This window comes from Pan troglodytes, chromosome 2 (assembly GCF_028858775.2).
Source record: "Pan troglodytes isolate AG18354 chromosome 2, NHGRI_mPanTro3-v2.0_pri, whole genome shotgun sequence".
NCBI classification, from domain to species: Eukaryota; Metazoa; Chordata; class Mammalia; order Primates; family Hominidae; genus Pan; species Pan troglodytes.
In genome coordinates this window covers 40,014,506-40,034,623 of record NC_086015.1, presented here as the reverse complement: position 1 = coordinate 40,034,623, position 20,118 = coordinate 40,014,506, and the positions used below count along the sequence as shown (strand labels likewise).

The window sequence follows — 20,118 nt, the reverse complement described above, 5'->3', positions numbered from 1 at the left end:
TGGAGGGCAGATCATAACAAATTACGCAGAGTAAATCATAGAAAAAAGCAAAGGTAAACATATAGATTAGAGGTTATAATATTGTGCTTTAATAACAACTATATATTTAGGTCTCCCCTAACCCATTTCCTGGCATACAACTCCTAAAACCTTTGGAATCTCTGAAATGATGTGTCTTTTGTACGCTAATGAAATGACCAGATGGTTGAGGGCCCTGGGATAAGCTCAGAATTGATAATGATTACCAGGGGATCAAACATATAATTAGCAGGGATGGAACTTTCAAACCCTCAGCCATTTTCCAACCTCCTCTACCATTTTCTCTACCATTTTCCAACCTCCAGGGAGGGAAGATGGGCTGGAGATTGAGCTACTTACTAATAGCCAATGATTTAATCAACCGTGCTTGTATAGAATGAAGCTTCCAAAAACACCAAAAGGGTTCAGGCACAGTAGCTCATGCCTGTAATCTCAGCAATTTGGGAGGCTGACATGTACTAATGATTGAGCCCAGAGTTTGAGACAAGCCTGGGCAAAAACCCATCTCTACAAAAAATACAAAAATTATCCAGGTGTGGTGGTATGCACCTGTGGTCCCAGCTACTTGGGAGAATTGCTTGAGCCCAGAAGATTGAGCATGCAGTGAGCTATCATTGTGCCACTGCACTGCAGCCTGGACAATAGAGCAAGACCCTATCTCAGCAAAACAAAACAAAACAACAAAATCAAACCCAGAAGGATGGACTTGAAGAGTTTTTGGATTCCTGAACATGTGGAACTTCTGGGAGGGTGGTGTGCCTGGAGAGGGCATGGAAACTCCAAGCTCCTCTCCACATAACTTGTTGTATGCATCTCTTCCATCTGGCTGTTCCTGAGTTGTATCCTTTTATAATAATTGGGTGAATGTAAGTAAAGTGTTTCCCTGAGTTGTGTGTGTCATTCTAGCAAAACATGGAACCTGAGGGGGAAGTGAAGGAATCTCTAATTTGTAGCCAAGTCAGACAGAGTGTGGGTAGCCTGGAAACCTATTACCTGAGATTGTCATCTGTTGTGGGGCAGTCCTGTGGGACTAAGCCCTTAACCTGCGGGGTCTGGGTCTGTGCTAACTTTGGTTAATGTTAGAACTGAATTGAATTATAGTACACGTAACTATTGGAGAATTGCTTGGTGTGGAACACCCTCTCTGCCCCTGCCACAGTTTGGTGACACCCCCATTTCATATTTAGTGACTGATTTCTCAACAGTCACTACAAAAATCAGAAAACAGAAAGGCCGTCTTTAAAATCCTGAAATAAAATAACTGCAACCTAGAATTTTATATCCAGAGAAAATATACTGAATGAAAGTCAAATACAAACATCTACAATAAACAAAGACTAAGGAAAGATTCTTACAAAAGATAATTTTGAAGAATTCATTTCAAGTAGAAAAAAAATGAACACAAATGTGAGGCCTGAAAAGCCAAAGGAATTAAAAACAGAAAATGACAAATATGGGGCTAATGTAAATGAACCAAAATTGTACAAAATTATAAAACTAATGTCTAGTGGGGATCAGAATGTTATAGTAGGTAGCTAGTCAGGAATGAGCAAGGCAGGAGAGGGCTTCCTTCCCTCAACTCAGGAATGTCAGGCAACCATCAGGTGATGGTCAGGCAGTTGTTTCTAAAATAGTAATTAGTTATAGCTGGGATCAGGGAAAGGCAGTCTCTCAGTAGATAGAAAAATTGGAAACTGGTTATCAGCAGCTTCCCAATAAGATCTCAGTTCAGTGAGTGGGCTCCAAGCATGCACACAAAGAGGCAAAATAGTGGATGACCTTCCTTTAGGAACACTGAACTGGTGAGGGAAAAACACCTCAAGTGAGCATGTGTACAGCTCCAGTAAACATATCGTGCATGCTCCCCTCCCAAATGCCAGCAGGCCACTAAGCATGTGGACAGCCCACCCCAAGGGAAGAATCATAGGAAAAGTAACACAAGACCCCAGAAGCATGCCAACGTATAAAACCCCACACGCACTTGATCTCTCAAGTTAGCCACTTGGCCCTCTTCCAAGTATACTTTCCTTCCTTTCATTCCTGCTCTAAAGCTTTTTAATAAACTTTCACTCCTGCTCAAAAACATGCCTCAGTCTCTCCTTCTGCCTTATGCCCTTCAGTCAAATTCTATCTTTTGAGGAGGCAAGAATTGAGGTTGCCGCAGACCCTTGCGGGTTTCACTGGCAGTAACAATAAGTAAAAACATGTTAGACTAAAATTCCCATGGAAAAAAAAATGAGTTAGAAGGTGATTAAATGGTGTTTACATTTTAAATTTTATTTTATTTTACTGACAGGATAAGTTTTAATTATATTTAGATTTTGGATTCCCTATTTCACTTCATACATGGAAAGTAATTCCAGGTCAATGAAAGACACAGACATTAAAGGCTTTTACAAGCCTTAGTAGCATTGGGATGTGGTAGGATTTTTTAAAAAATGACACATTGAAACCACTAACCATGAATAGAGAGTGATAAATTTAACGATACAACATTTGATATATTTTTGCAAAGATAAAGCCACAAAGTGAGAAAAAGCATTTGTCACACATATTATTACACATATTTGCTACACATATTATTACTGACGAAGGACAAATATCTGGAATATCTATAAAACTGCTATAGATAAGTGATGAAAAGCCAGCCCATAAAAATTTTAAAAAATGTTAAAAAAAACTTGAAGAGGCACTTCAACAAAGAGGAAATCTAAATTTTAAGAAACAAAAGGTGTCCAACTGAATTTATAGGCAGTGAAATACAAACTGAAATCACAGTAGAATACCATTATACACCTACCCCTACCAGAACATCTAATATTAGCAAAAACTGAAGATTCCCAGGATTGGTAAAAATGTGAAACAACTAGAACTGGGCATATAGCATACATTCATACCTCTACTTTGGAAATTTGCTTGTCAATGTTTATATATGTACACTTGATTACCTAATATTTCCATTGTTAGGTATGTACTACCAGAAATGCGTACATGTGTCATCAAGAAACATGTCAAGAATGTTCACAGCAGTTTTATTTGAAATAGGCAAAAACAGGAAAAAACCCAAATATCTATAAACAGGAAAATTAATCAATGTATTGTGGTATATTTGTAAAATGAAATTCTGTACAATGAAAATAAAAATTTTGTTCTATTAAATGATATGAATGCATCTTGCATTCATAATATTAATCAAGAAAACAAAGAAAAGTTGTGAAAGCGTACAAGCAATTTGATTCCATTTATGTAAATTTCAAAAACAGGCAAAGTGAAGCAGAAGTAGATCATGTAGAGATGCATACACAGGCAATAAAAATATTTATTTATTTATTTATTTTTGAGATGGAGTCTCGCTCTGTCACCCAGGCTGGAGTGCAGTGGTGTGGTCACGGCTCACTGCAACCTCCACCTCCTGGGTTCACGCCATTCTCCTGCCTCAGCCTCCCAAGTAGCTGGGACTACAGGTGCCCACCACCACACCTGGCTAATTTTTTGTATTTTTAGTAGAGACGGGGTTTCACCGTGTTAGCCAGGATGGTCTTGATCTCCTGACCTCGTGATCCACCCGCCTTGGCCTCCCAAAGTGCTGGAATTACAGGCGTGAGCCACCACGCCCGGCCAAAAATATTTTTTAAAAGCAATTAAATAATGGGTATAAATGAACAATTATGGTTACCTCTGGGGGATGAATTGCAATTGGTAAGGACTAGAGAAACTTTGATAACAAACATTTTTTTCTTGACTTGAGTGGTAGTAGCATGAATTTTTTTTGGCTTTGCTATCATTTATTCAACTTATATATTTATTTTATATACTTTTTTGTATATTTTCTTTTAAGATAAAATGAGATAAAAATTTTCAGCAGTCTGAAATTAGATACAATAAAATGATCCATGAATTTTTGGTAACACCATGAAAAAAAATTCTGAGAGAGGTTTAGGTTGCTATATATTAAATGTAAAAAATTTGCTGAGAAGAACATACAAAAAATATGAAATTTCTCTTATCCTTTGTGAATAAATGAATTGAATATAAATTATTAGTGAATTTTATTTACCTAATGCCATTCACAATTTCATAATGGAATTTTCATTGGTTAGTGGAGGAGATGACAACACTGATTTTGAATCCTGAGAGAGAGGGTTTGAATCCCTCTGCATAGTTGGTATATAACTATGAAGAAGTTACTTTACCTCTTGAAGCCAGTTTTATAACCAGGAACCTCAGTTTTAATAATATATTTTAATCACTCACTTTCATTTTCTTCCTTCCCTCCCCTCTCACTCCTTCATTCTTCCTCCTCTAGGCACTCCCTTCAGCAATGCATGTTTATCCAATTATGTTCTTGTTTAAGAAATTCCAGAGGCTAATCTAGAAACAAATCAGGCACAGAGCCCCTGTGGAATCCTCCCACTTAGGGGGAGTGGCAAACAATTAAGTTCACCACCATGGGCCAAAGTCAAGATAACATGACAACCAGGCCTCGAGATGGGTGATTACTCAGGATAGCCATCAGAATGGACACACAGACCCTGCACCTTGCACCACTCCTGCGTGTCTCCCATACCAAGTTTCCCTTTAGAAATGCTATGGTACAATTTAAAATTTAAGGTGGTCCTTTACAATGCTAGTTTACCATCTTCCACTTGCTGGCTCTCTGATTAAACCTGCACTTCCTCCCATCAACCCTTGCTGCTTATGTTTGGCTTTTGAGCAGTGAGCAGAAGAACCTGGGTCTAGTTACAATTTTGTCTTTTCAAAAACTAGGATAAGATAATTTATCTCAAATGCACATTTTGAGGATTAAGTTTTTATTTAAAGAGATTGCTCATGGTTGGAATCTGAATAATGATAGCTATAGTAATATTTCTTTTTCTGGTTGGTGACATGTATCATAAGTTGACAAAAAGAGCAGTTGTTCTTAGAAACACTTTCCAAAGAAATTCTAACTCAAATGGGGGAAAAAAATGGGATGATAGGACCTACACTGCTGCATTATAGGAAGGGTTACATGAGATAATGTGAGCAGGTTCCTGATGCTACATGACATCAAATTGGGTAATTTAAGAAGAATATAACAAAGGAACTATTTTCAAAAGTGTAAGTAGGGTGAAGGGAAATCAGGAGAAAAATTTCAGAAGCTTGGGGCTAGAAAAGTGCTGGGCAGTGAGGTAGTGGTTTCTGGAACCGAGATGAGGGATATATGGAGAGGGCTGGCTGGTAGAATTGTGACCTCTGAATGACAGATCCAGTTAGACCACAATTACCCCACAGGGAGGGAATAGAGTGATAAATACCCTGGCTTCATTCTCCTCTCTTCCTTTAATATCCTACCTGTGCTCCTCATTGACAAGATTCAAATAGAAGTGCAAGGGCAAGGAATCTTCAGGGACACAGAATAGGGTGAAAATGAAGAGTAGAGAGTGGTAGGAGAGGAAATCATAAGATTACCAGCACAGTGATGTCCTGAGCACAATGCTTGTCACATAATAAATACTCTATAATAAACAGTAGCAATGATTGAATGGTGACATTTACTGTTTGCCTCATTATTTCATGTCATTTCACAGAAGGAGAAAGGGCAACAATTATGATATTACAGTGCTCTTCCTTTCCCTGGGTATAGCTGGAAAATTCTCAAACTTTACTGAAGACTACATTGAAACGATAACTTCTCTGTGAACTCTTTTGCTGTCTCCAAAGCAGGATGAGGAGCACTTCCTCCATCATTCCAAATGGAACCCTTGAGCATAATGCACTGTAATTACCTTTTCAAGTATATGCCTCACTTGTGATCTGTGACTTCCTCAAGGTCCAAATGAATCATCATCACTTCTTAGCATCCAGAAAATCTTACCTGTCTGAGTGACATCACTCCTGAGGATGATATCTTCCCTTACTAGCATTCCCAGTAATGAATGCTGTGTCAGGGCAGGCTAGGTGATGGTGACGGGAGAGGCTTAGGATAGTATGGGGAAAAGTCACTGTCAGCACCCCATACCAAGAAATACCAGAACTTTGTGCGTATGGAGTAAAACGGCGTGGGAGGTGTTGATGAATTCATACTTTGGAAAAACTTCCTGTGTGATTGAGGTCTGTATCTTTAAGGGGAAGTGTGGTCCATTTTGTATCTTGGAATTATTGCTGTAGTACCTAATTCACTATCATTGATCTTTATCAATTAAAGTTCAAATGTATATAATTTCTTGGTGCAACATTTTTGAAATATATAGAGATCTTTATAAAATATGTTTTATTTTATGTATTTGGTACATCCTTGCTTCTTTTTCAGTTTCTGCAACACACAATAGTTTTAATGCTTTAATTTAAACTTGTAGCATAAAATTGACATGAATTTTCCTTTTACTATCTAACTTCAGAGCTAGAATAGTTCAATCATGTCCCTCTCATCACTCAAAGTTTGAATACTTCTATGTAGTGTATTTTTAAAGTATCCATGTAAGGAAGCATATTTGAACATGATGTTGGCAGTAGAAAAATACAATTTATTGAAAACAGAAAGGTACATATTCCCATTTTTATTAAATATATATTATCGCTCACATATCCAGTTTTTCATATATTTATAGTTATGTAAAGGTACTCAAAATATATACTCACATATAAATGGTAGTTACTGTTATCTGGTTACTATCATTTTCTTTATTTTTTTAAATTCATGTTTTGTAAGAGAAAAAAATGAATAAAACTTTATTTTTAGCTATTTGCTGGCTTATACTGTCTGCTGCAGCATTTCTGATAGTCTGAAGGCATAGAACTGATTTAAAAAAAGTAATACAGCCATGCATTGCTTTATGACGAAAGTATGTTCTGAAAAATACCTGCCTCCTCAGGCAATTTCTTCCTTGTGTGAACATCACAGAGTGTACTTACACAAACTCTAGATGGTATAGCTTACTACACACCTAGTCTGTATGGTACAGCCTATTGCTCCTATATAAAACTGTACAGCATGTTAGTGAACTAAATACTGTAGGCAATTGTAATACAATGGTAAGTACTTGTATATCTAAACATAGAAAAGGTACATTAAAAGACGCAGCATAAAAGATAGAGTAGTATACCTATATAGGGTACATAGCATGAATGGAGCTTGCAGGACTGGAAGTTGCTCTGGAAGAGCCAGTGAGTGAGCGGTGGCTGAATATGAAGGCCTAGGACATTACTGTATGCTACGGTAGACTTTATAAACTTTGTCACTTATGCTACACTAAATTTATAAAAAATACTTTTCTTTCTTCAATAATAGATTAACCTTAGCTTATTGTTACTTTGTTATTGTTTAAACTTTAATTTTTTTAACTTTTGACTCTTTTGTAATAATATTTAGCTTAAGACACAAACATTGCACAGGTGTACAAAACTATTTTTCTCTTTATATTTTTATTCTATAAGCTTTTATCTAATTTTAATTTTTTTCCTCTTTCAACTTTTTGTTAGACCTACACAGGGACAGGATCATCAAGACATCACTAGGCAATAGGAATTTTTCAGCTCCATTATAATCTTATGGGACCACCATTGTATATGCAGTCCATTATGGGGTGTATGACTATACAATAAAAACACAGTCTGATCATCAACCTAAGTCGAAAATGCCAAAGGAAAAAAAATCACTTGATATTAAATTATCAACTCATGAAATATAGTAAATATACTGCAAGACTCCTCTTTGTTTAGAGTTTAAGGTTGTGTTTAAGAAAAAAACATTTACAACACTTGTTAAATACAGTAAAACAGACTTTATTAAAGGGGACCGTAGTGATAGGAAAACTGCAATGGAATTTTTCAATGGGGGAGAGAGAATGGGCTCAACTCTGATTCCAACAAAGGCAAATGGGGATTTATAGCCAACAAGCCGGGTCAGAATCAGTGGATGGAAAATGAATAACGGGAAATATCAAGGATAAGGGAGTTCCTGGCTACACCAACTTGACAGAATTATTGCCGAAGGTAGGCCAGGGTGATCAGCTATTGAGGGTGGTCAGATATCGAGGATGGGGAATTTTCACCAAACTACCTTAGCAGGATTCTTGCTCATACTTGATTCTACAAGGATAGAGAGGGTAACCCAAGGTTGGGTCTAGTCATAAGGAACTCACAGGAGCCTGACTCAAGTTTTGTTAAAGGAGAGAGTCTTCATCAGTTGTTATGAATCAGAAAACTAAAAAACTTTCATTCCATCTCACACCAGTTAGAATGGCGATCATTAAAAAGTCAGATGCTGACTTTTATGCTGGAGAGGATGTGGAGAAATAGGAACACTTTTACACTGTTGGTGGGATTGTAAACTAGTTCAACCATTGTGGAAGTCAGTGTGGTGATTCCTCAGGGATCTAGAACTAGAAATGCCATTTGACCCAGCCACCCCATTACTGGGTATATACCCAAAGGATTATAAAACATGCTGCTATAAAGACACATGCACACGTATGTTTATTGCGGCACTATTCACAATAGCAAAGACTTGGAACTAAGCCAAATGTCCAACAATGATAGACTGGATTAAGAAAATGTGGCACATATACACCATGGAATACTATGCAGCCATAAAAAATGATGAGTTCATGTCCTTTGTAGGGACATGAATGAAGCTGGAAACCATCATTCTCAGCAAACTATCTCAAGGACAAAAAAACCAAACACCACATGTTCTCACTCATAGGTGGGAATTGAGCAATGAGAACACATGGACACAGGAAGGGGAACATCACACACCAGGGCCTGTTGTGGGGTGGGGGGAGAGGGGAGGGATAGCATTAGGAGATATACCTGATGTTAAATGATGAGTTAATGGGTGCAGCACACCAAAATGGCACATGTATACATATGTAACAAACCTGCACGTTGTGCACATGTACCCTAAAACTTAAAGTATAATAAAAAAAAAAACAAAAAGCAAGCAAACAAAAAACTCTCATTCCATTACAAAGGAATGGATTTTTCTAGTTAGCAACAATATCATTCCTTCTTTTCCTTCTCTCATTTGTGCCTTGCTCCTCTTTTCTATATTCATTGTGCAACAGCAAATCTAAAAAAACAAACAAACAAACAAAAAAACAAAACAAGATATAAAGTAGGAGGAATTTTGGCATGGTGACATTTATCCTGAGATGTGGGGCTCCTATAAAGTAAATACTGTAGGTAAAGACAGAGAAAAGAACTCTGGAAGTAGTGTATATGGAAGAGCATAGTTTGTCATATTTTTCATTGGATCAGAGTGTCGGAGAAGCAAACAGGAGGGAAGAAGGTGGTCACTCAATTCCATGAAGCAGAAATGGTCACATGTTAGGTGCTGTGTATGTCAGTTTGTTCTCTAGTTCTAGACACATGGTGTGTGCATTGTGAACCACCAGACAGGGAATTTAGCTAATGGTAGAGTCTGTCTCCTTTGTGTTGCAAATATTAAGTCTAAAAAAATTGACGCGATTGAAGTATTAACTTTTAAAACACTACACAGGTATTTATATAATACTACAGGAAAATGAATGTGATTCATGATTCAGAAGACACAGACATTTCAGTCTAAGGATTAACTATAAATGTCAGGTAAATTAATAGATACTTTGAAAACTCAGTATTGCTATGCTGAAATCAGATACTGACATTGGCCTGAATCAGTCTCTCTTGATTCTCCATTTCCGAGTTGGGTTTCTCTGAACAAGTTAAGTTACACAGTGACTCAGATACCTAATGTGTAAAATGTGGACAATTACAAAACCTACATTTTACACTTATAATGACAATTGCATAAGGTAATGGATATAATGTCCTCAATGGATAGTCAGCATCCTCAGTGTATATTTAGCATGCTGTAAACTATTACTGCTATTGCCAACACGTGGTAAGCAGACCATGTTCCAAAGGGAAATATCAGTATGAAATACAAAAGGAGCTAAATAATATCAAGAAAGATATTCAAAACTAAAAACACAGAAACTTTCTTCTATACTTGATTTTGATTTAATAGAGAATCAAATTGATTCAATTAAAAGTGAATGATACGTGCCTACAATGTCTAATGATCAAATCAGGGTAATTGAGATATTCATCACCTCAAACATTTAACATTTGTTTGTGTTAGAAACATTCAAAATCTTCTCTTCTAGCTATTTTTAAAATATACAACAGCATCTTATTAATAGTAGTCACCTTACTGTGCTATTGAACACTAGAACTGTACCTACCTAACTGTATCTTTGTACCCATTAACCAACCTCTCTTCATGCCATTTTCTCCCCTACCCTTCTTAGCCTCTGGTAACCACCATTCTATTCTCTACCACCTTGAGATAAACTTTTTTAGCCCTCACATATGAGTTAGAATATACAGAAACAAACAAATAAAAAAGTGAATGAATGACATGCAGGTCAAACTGGTAGATTCTTGCAGAATATACAAGAAAAATGACAAAAAGAACCAATGACAGAAAATAACAGGTATGATAAACAGAGAACAGAAGTCTAACCTGTAGGAACTCGGAGTTATGAACAAGACATTTGTATGGCAAGATCACAAAATTATTCAAAAATAGAATTGAAAAAATTTCTCAGTTGAGTAAAGATGTGTGAAGTGTGAAAGGAGCAACCAAGCAATAGAAAAATTACTGAAAAGAAAACTCACATCTAAAATTAGTCAGGTAAAATGCTTGAATTATAAAATTGAAATCATTCTACATTCATCTAGAACATTAGAAAAGGATTAAAAACATTTGACTTCTGCTCTGCAACACAAGTTGTGAGAGATATAGAAACAATGTAAAGAATATTTTTGGGAGGGGTAGGTATTGATGATGGAATAATTTTAAACTTAGCCAAATTATATTTCAGATGCTAGCACAATAGAAAGTGCTTATAAATATGTAATATTGCCTGAAATATTTGATTATTTCAACATATCTTTAAAAGTCTTAATGCCAATGAGCTGGAAGGAAAAAAATCAAATTGGAGAAACTATGACAGGGAAAGATTAATGGATAAGTTTCAAAACAAATTTTGAAAGATTCAGGTCCAGAAAACTGGTGAAAATATGATAATTTAAATCAACAATTAATTTTTGAAAACTTTCTGTTTGACAGTCTCTAGGTTTTAAAACACATAAGCAACAGGGAGCAAAACTGAAAACAAAGTAAATACAAAGCATAAATTACATCATAAAATAATAAATGAATAAAATAACTTGTATTAAAACCCCCAGATCATACCCATAAAAACTTGGAGCAGGGTGATGAAATACCTTAATAAATGGATGAACAGTAAGAAAAGTTTTTATGTAATATGGCTAATTAGAGAACTATCAGGGAGATAATTTTAACCAAATTTAACCCCTAATAGAACTGCAAATAAGACAAATTTCTTTCAAATATCTAGAGGACAACTGTAAATATTAAAAGGCCATATTAAAATAACAGAAAACAAATACTGCAGAAATATAAATGCAAGAATAAAAAACTAGAGTAATTGAAAACAAAACTTAGAAATTATGATAATAAATATACATTTAAAAACTATCCTCTTGAATAAAAAAAAACAAATTGAAAGAGACTAAAGGAGAAATAACTGAATGCAATGTTGAACCTAAGTAGAATTCTAAAGGGGAGATTAATAGAAAATCTGGCACAATTCAAATAAAGTTGAATGTTTCATTAATAGAATTACATCAATGATATATTTCTGGTTTTGATAAGTGTCTAAAGTTATTTAAAAATTAGAAAGTTGAAAAATAAAATTCAACAACTGTTATACCATCCATCAATGTCACTACTAGATATTTATCTAAAGGATAAATCAGTATATTGAAGAGGTATCTGTAACCCTATATTCATTGCAGCTGTATTCACAATAGCCAAATATGGAATCAACTTAAGTGTCTATCGACAGACAAATGGATAAAGAAAAGGGGTATATAAACAGGGTGGAATATTATTTAGCCATAAAACAAATGAAATCCTATTATTCACAGCAACATGGATGAGCTTGGGGGATGTTACATTAGGTGAAATAAGTTAGGCACAGAAAGATCAATATTGCATGTTCTCAGTCATATAGGAATTAAAACATCAATTTCATAGGATTAGAGAGTAGAATTATGGTTACTAGAGACTGGAAAGGGTAGGGAAAGGGAAAAATAGAAAGAGGTTGGTTAAGGGATGCAAAATTACAGCTAGATGGGAGGAATAAGTTTTAGGGTTCTTTAGCACTGTAGAGTGGATATGGTTAACAATAATTTAGTGTATATTTTCAAAAAAGCTATAAGACAAGATTCAGAATGTTTACAACAAATAGAAATGATAAATGTTTTAAGTGGTAGATATGCTAATTATCCTGATTTAATCATTATATATTATGTGCATGTATCAGAATACTCTGTATCTCATAAATGTGTATGATTATTACATGTTAATTAAAAATAAGAGGGAAAATGTCAACAAATTAGATATAGAAGGAATATATCTCAGCATAATAAAGGCCGTATATGACAAACCCACAGCTAAACATACTGAATGGAAAAAAGTTGAAAGTTTTTTGCCTAAGATCAGGAATAAGACAAGGATGCCCACTCTCACCATTTCTATTCAACACAGTACCAAAAGTCCTAGCCAGAGAAATTAGACAAAATAAAGAAATAAAAGGCATCTAAATTGGAAAAAAAAGCAGTTAAATTGTTCCTGTTTGCAGATAACACAATCTTATCTATAGGAAACCTTATAGACTTCATCAAAAATTTATTAGAACACATGAATTCGATAAAGTTGCACAATCAAAATCAACATACAAAAATTACTAGTGTTTCTGTACATTAAGAACATGCCATTGAAAACAAAATTAAGAAAACAATCTCTTTCACAATATGTACAAAAACTAGGAATAAATTTAACCAAGGAGGTTATCCTGTATTCATGGGTTGGAAAAATTAATATTGTTAAAAATGCCCATACTAACCAAAATATTATTCAGATTCCATTCAATCCCTATCAAAATTTCAATGATATTTTTCACAGCAACAACAATAAATCTATCCTAAAGTTCATTTGGAACCGCAAAAGACCCTGATTAGCCAAAGCACTCTCGAGAAAATGAACAAAGTTAGAGACATCAAGCTAATCTAATCTCAAAATTGAGTACAAATCTATAATAATCAAAACGGTGTGGTGCTAACCCAAAAACAGACACATTGACCAGTGGAACAGAATAGAGAGCCCAGAAATAAGCTCACACATATCCAGTCAACTAATCTTTGACAAAGGCACCAAGAAGATACCATGGGGAAAGGATTGTATCTTCAACAAATGATGCTGGGGAACTAGATATTTACATGCAAAAGAATGAAATTGGACCTGTATTGTACACAATATATAAAAATCAACTGAAAATGGAGTAAAGACCAAAACATAAGACCTGAAACCATAAAACTTCTATAAGAATACATAGAGGCAAAGCTCTTAGGCGTCAGTCTTGGCAATTATTTTTTGGATATGATACCAAAGAACAAACAACAATAGCACAAATAAATAAGTGAGATTACATCAAACTAAAAAGCTTCTGTGCAGCAAAGGACATAATCAACAAAATAAAAAGGCAGCCTACAGATTGGAAGAAAACATTGGTGAATTATATATCTGATAAGGAGTTAATTCAAAATACAATATAGAAGGAATCTGCTCAACTAAATAGCAGAAAAACGGAATAACCTGTTTTTTTAAATGGGCAAAGGACCTAAATAAACATTTCTTCAAAGAAGGCATAAAAATGGCTAACAGGTATATGAAAAATGCTCAACACTACTAATCATCAGGGAAATGCAAATCAAGACCATAATGAGATATCAGCTCACAACTGTTAGGATGGCTTTTATCAAAAAGACAAGATATAAGTGTTAGCGAGAGTTTGGAGAAAGGGAAACCCTTCTACACTGTTGGCGAGAATGTATATTGGTGCAGCCACTGTGGAAAACAGTATAGAGATTCCTAATGAAATTAAAAATAGAACTACTATATGATCCAGCAATCCCTTTTCTGGGTGTATATTCAAAAGAAATGAAATCACCACCTTGTAAAGATACCTGCATTTCTATGTTTATTGCAGCATTATTCACAATAGTGAAGACATGCAAACAATATGAGTATCCATGAACAGATATAAATAATTTGGGATATATATATCTACACATATACTTAATGAAATACTATTCAGCTTCAAAATAGAATATCCTAGCATTTAAGACAACATGGATGATGAACTTAGAGGACATTCTGTGAAGTGAAGTAAGCCAGACACAAAAAGAAAAATACTACATGATCTCGCTTACATGTGGGATCTAAAATAAATAAATAAATACATTGAATGCATAGAAAGAGAGTATGATGGTATTTAACAGGGGTTGAGATGGGGGAAATGGGAAGACGTAGGTTAAAGGGTACAAAGTCTCAGTTACGTAGGATGAATAAGTGCAGAGATCTAATGTACAACATGAGGACAATAGTTAATAATATTTTATTGTGTACTGAAAATGTGCTCAGAGTGGATTTTAGGTACTCTTACCACAAAAAAAGAAAAGAAAAGAAAAGACAACTATGTGAGATGGTGGGTATGTTAATTTATTAGTCTGTAGTAATTACTTCACTGCAAGTATGTATATAAAAACATAGTGCCTTATATCTTAAAATATGCAATAAAAACAAAATTAAATAAAATAAAAAATTTTCACTGAAAAATAGTAATGGGAAATGAGAAGCAGTGCAAAACTTACTAATCAAAGGACGTTGTTGAGAGAAAAAGTCTTAGAAGGTAGAAATATTTTTAATGGATACAAGAGAGACATTTTTCATAACAAAAGGAGTAATTCACCAGAAATACATTATTTGAATTCATATGCACCTGATATTATAAACCAAAATATATAATGTAAAAATTAAAAGAATTATAAAACACTCTGAGAAACTGATAGAAAAACTTTGGTGACTATTAGTAGAATTAAGAATAAAAAATATAAGTTCTAAAGCTGTAGAGCTGGTAAGAGCAAAGTCAATAAATTCCCCATTGAAAGAGTATGAATTCAGAGGAAACTTGAATGGAAAAACATGGTGAAAGTAAAGCAAAACATACCTGTTATAACATGAATAAATAGGTTCATTTTTCTTATTAAATGACAGATACTCTTAATGGGTCAAAAACAAAATCAAATTATACCCTAGTATAATTTGGACTATATTATACCCTAGTATAATAAGGACAAAAACAGAGTGGAATAGTAAGGTAAAAATTAAAAGTATATGCAGAGGTGTGTCATCAAATGTGTAAAAATAACATTATATTGTAATATTTCTATCAGATTAGGTGGAATAAGAGGCAAAACATTGTAACCTTTTAGACTATAGATGTGTTGAGTAACTTTGCATAAAATTGTTTACAGAAACATAATTGAAGTGGAAAATGTTAGACCAATCCTTCTAAAGGATTAACAGATGACATAACTAAAACTTAGCAATGTATTCAAGAATATAAATCTTAATTGTGATATATGCCTTCATTTATGTATGATGTGTACACACACACACACACACACAGAGTGTAGAAGCTATCATAATCTACAGTCAGTAAGTGACTTTTTGTTAAAGGCTTAGTACCCTCAATATGATAATTTGGCAAAAAATAGCACTTGCCAGTTTAGGGTGAGAGTTTTCTGATTGGATTGAGACATTAACTTAAACAATCATAAATTTCAACAATAGAGTAGATTCCAGGGTTGATGATATACCACTCACTTCAACTTTTGAGAAAGCTTATATCTATAATATAGCAAAAATCATTCTAAAGAAGTGTTTCTAAGCAGGGAATGCTTTTGTCATCCAGAGGAATATTTGGCAATGTTTGGGCATTTCTGGCTGTCATAGCAGTGTGGGTGGGTGGGGTTGCTACTGGCATCTACTGGGTAGAGGTCAGGGAAGGTGCTAATCATCCTGCTATGCACAGGACAGCCACCTCCCCCCGACAAAGAATGATCTGGCCCCAAATGTCAATAGTGTTAAGGTTGAGAAATACTGATCTAAACCAATATACTTTAAAGTCCTAGCACAAACTGAATCTAAATCAAATATAAAGGATTTTGTATAAGGTAGTGGTGCTTAGAGAGGGTCTCACTGTATTTTCACTAACTTCAGACACTTTTGAGAGTGGATATCAAAAAATCTGTTCATGAAAAATAAATTTCCTCTTTGAAACTACTCAATATATTCTATCCAAGTGTGAAGGAACTTGAGAGGGTTTTGATCAAAGAGTATGAACCCTCAAAATTGAATTTCAGTCAGGTGGAGAGGAAAGTCTAATAATATCTACTAGCAGTTCCCACATACAAGTACACTTTTAGAAACCATTTGTTCGTTCATCTATTCAGTATTTAGGCTTCAAATTTCTACTTTGTGCCCAGCCACATCTTTTGATGACAGAGATGATTAAGCTGAGATCTTGTCCCTCAACTAAGTGAGAACTTGGAAATAAGTACACAGATATTGGTCAGGTTACTAAATTAATCTCAAAAGCTTTTTAAACTTAAGATGAACCTCAGTTCGGTACAAGGCTGAACTGAATACATGAATAAGGATCCATCTAGCTTGTATAGCCAAATACTAAGAATTCAAACCCGGGAAAAGAAAATCATGCATACTTAGCATTTTCTAAATATCTCCTATTGTATAAAGACTCTAACTTACAGCAAGTTAAAGGCTCTAACTTACAGTTGCCTTACAGCAACTCAATGATATCACTTTTATTAATCCATTTTACAAATGAGAAACTTGAGATTCAATGACATGGAGTCATCTGTCCTTGTTCACAAAATTTGGGTGATGTGATTGGAATTTGAACCCAGGTGTAAGAATTTGAATTCTAGGGTCAGTTATTTACCTACTACACCAGGGACAAACATGATCATCTCAGGAAAGGAGTACCTGTCTCCATACTTGCTCAGCTGCTCAGTGTTGATGAGGACCCTGCAGAACAAGGACTTGGGATCTGTAAGATGAAAGAAAAAGATAAAGATTCTTAGTTATCTGATGCTGAGGAGAAACCTGTCTACTCCCTGGTGATAGACATGCTTGTCTTCTCCATGTCTACCTTAATATTTCCTTTATAGTTTATTCTTTGGCCCATGAGTTATTTAAAATTGTTTTAAAATTCCAGATACTTGCTTGTGATTTTTTATTTCAATTTTTAGTCATTAACATCCAATTTAATTGCATTATTGCCAGAAAGTGTCACCTGTATGATATGTATTCTTTAAAATTTATTGTGGATTGATTTTTAAACTAGTATATGATCAATTTTTATAAATATGACAAGTGTGATTGAGAAGAATATTTAGGGCTAATAGTTGGGTCCATTATTGGATTCTTTTTTGTCTACTTTATCTAGCCATAACTAGTAGAAGTGTGGTATAATCTACTGTGGTAGAAATGTCTTTCTCTAGTTCAATGATATTTTCTTCTTTATATATTGTGAGAATAAAACATACATTTTAAGAATTATTATGTTTTCTTAGTGAATTAAACATTTTAATGACTTCATTGTATGGCAGCCATGAAACTGGGCCTCTCAGGTCTGCAGCTGCAGGGAACATAATTGACCTATAACTCCCACTGCTGTGTTCTGAAATTTATCACTGTGTTCACATGGAAACCACACTTTTCATGGACTGCTCACAGCCAAAGACTGAGTGTGGCAGAGATACAAGGGCAGGTGTATTACTGGAAGACATGGGACTCCTGTAATAGATTATGTTAGTTCAAGGACTTGTGATCAGATTTACCAGGCTTTTCTGAGAACCACACCACATTCTGAGACTTTTTCTACTTAAATTTATTTCCTTGCCTGCTCAACCTTCTTCCCTTTCTTCTCTCTTCCATAGAGATAAGACTTGCATCAAGATCTGATGGCTCTCCTAGGTTCCTCCACCTTCCTCCTAATATTTTGTAGGGAAAATATTGGAGCCTCTTCCTGCTGTTCAAGATAGCACATTGATTTCAGAATTTTTGTTTCATGTACCAATATCAACAAATTCTGCCTGCTCCAATATTATATTCCTTCCCCCGCAATGCAACATCCTTATGATGCAAATTTATACATATTCTTGAGATTTCTGTGGATATGTGCTAGCAAAATTTTTCAGTTGTTTTGGTGTGTTTTGTATCTCCTCACAGGTCTCACTTTTTACCTTGCCCCCTAGTGCCTACTAGGTACTGAGTAGAAAAAATGCAGAAGGGGCAGGGATAATTCTGGAGGACCAAAATTCCATTGAAGACAATTATCTCAGGGGGAACTAATAAACTTTCCTTAGGCAAAGGAAGACTAAACTCCTCAATGAGGAGGAAGTGATATTTCTGCTGGCAAACGACTTACTGAAACAATTAAATCATCTCATATTTCCCCATTCTGATTTTAAGGATGCCATCCATTCTTTCTCAGTCAATACCCAGGTTTAATGTAAGAGAGGCTGAAAGAGTCTGATCTAATTTGAGTTTAATTAAGCTACCTGAAAGGTCAGTTTTTGGACCTGTTTTTCAGCAATTGCATTCCTGCAGTCAGAAGACAAAGGACTTTTCTTTCAGAGCAGTCGTAAAAACTTTCTGTCCCAGCAGATTTTAAGTTGGAATTTTAAATCCCAGAACTCAAAATTTCATTTCTCTATGTTCTTCAGTGCACTTAGAAGGAATAAGCCAACCAAAATAAATTCTTTTCATTAATACATTCCATGATATTAACCATTTAATTACGCAAAGCTTTTCCTTCCATAGTCACTTGATTGCAGCTACCGACAGATAATAATTTTAATACCTTTTGTTCACCATGTGCCATAGATTACTAGTGTTTCCTTTACTACTGGCAACAGGGTTATTAATCCAACAGGATAATCAGCTAAGAAAACATATTTCAGATTCTCATCTTTAAATTTCTGTTTCCAGGAACCAATTATGCAGACAAGTGTTTCTGACAGGCTTCAAACAAGAAAGCAGAACCACTATAATTATCATGAAATCAGGGACTTATAGAACATTATAGACCTTAAACAACTGTGGGAAGACATGAAAGAGTTAAAGTATGGAAAAGAATGGGCAAAAGCTGGAAGCATTCCCCTTGAAAACCAGCACAACACAAGGATGCCATCTCTCACCCCTCCTATTTAACATAGTATTGGAAGTTCTGGCCAGGACAACCAGATAAGAGAAAGAAATAAAGCATATTCAAATAGGAAGAGAAAGTCAAACTAACTTTTGTTTGCATATGACATGATCCTATATCAAGAAAACCCCATCATCTCAGCCCAAAACCTTCTTAATCTGATAAGCAACTTCAGCAAAGTCTCAGGATACAAAATCAATGTGCAAAAATTCTGTCATTTCTACAACCCAACAACTGGTAAGCAGACAGCCAAATCATGAATGAACTTCCATTCATAATTGCCACAAAAAGAATAAAATACCTAGGAATACAAATAAAAAGAGAAGTGAGGGATCTCTTCAAGGAGAACTACAAACCACTGCAAAGATATCAGAGATGACACAACCAAATGAAAAAACATTCCATGCTCATGGATAGGAAGAATCAATGTTATAAAAATGGCCATACTGCCCAAAGCAATTTATAGATTCGATGCTATTTTTATTAAATTATCAGTCATTCTTCATGGAATTTAAAAAAGACTATTTTAAAATTCATATGGAACTAAAAAAAGAGCCTGAATAGCCAAGACAATTCTAAGCAAAAAGAACAAAACTGGAGGTATCATGCTACCTGACTTCAAACTACACTACAAAGCTACAGTAACCAAAACAGCATGCTACTGGTACAAGAACAGACACAAACACCAATGGAACAGAACAGAGAACCCAGAAATAAGACCACACATCTACAACTACTTGATCTTTGACAAACCTGTCAAAAACAAGCAATGGAAAAAGATTCTTTATTCAATAAATGGAGCTGGGAGAAGTGGTTAGCCATACGCAGAAAATTGTAACTGGACCCTTTCCTTACATCATATACAAAAATCAACTCAAGATGGATT

General features: G+C 34.9%; 1 long non-coding RNA gene across 1 annotated transcript in view; it reads right to left on the bottom strand.

Annotated features, from left to right (window-relative positions):
- The window catches only part of LOC112208626 (uncharacterized), a 230,308-nt gene that overhangs the window by 84,217 nt on the left and 125,973 nt on the right, over window positions 1-20,118 (bottom strand). Inside the window, exon 3 of the long non-coding RNA XR_002943102.3 lies at window positions 17,006-17,069. This is a non-coding gene — a long non-coding RNA (uncharacterized LOC112208626). The remainder of the gene's footprint in view (window positions 1-17,005; window positions 17,070-20,118) is intronic.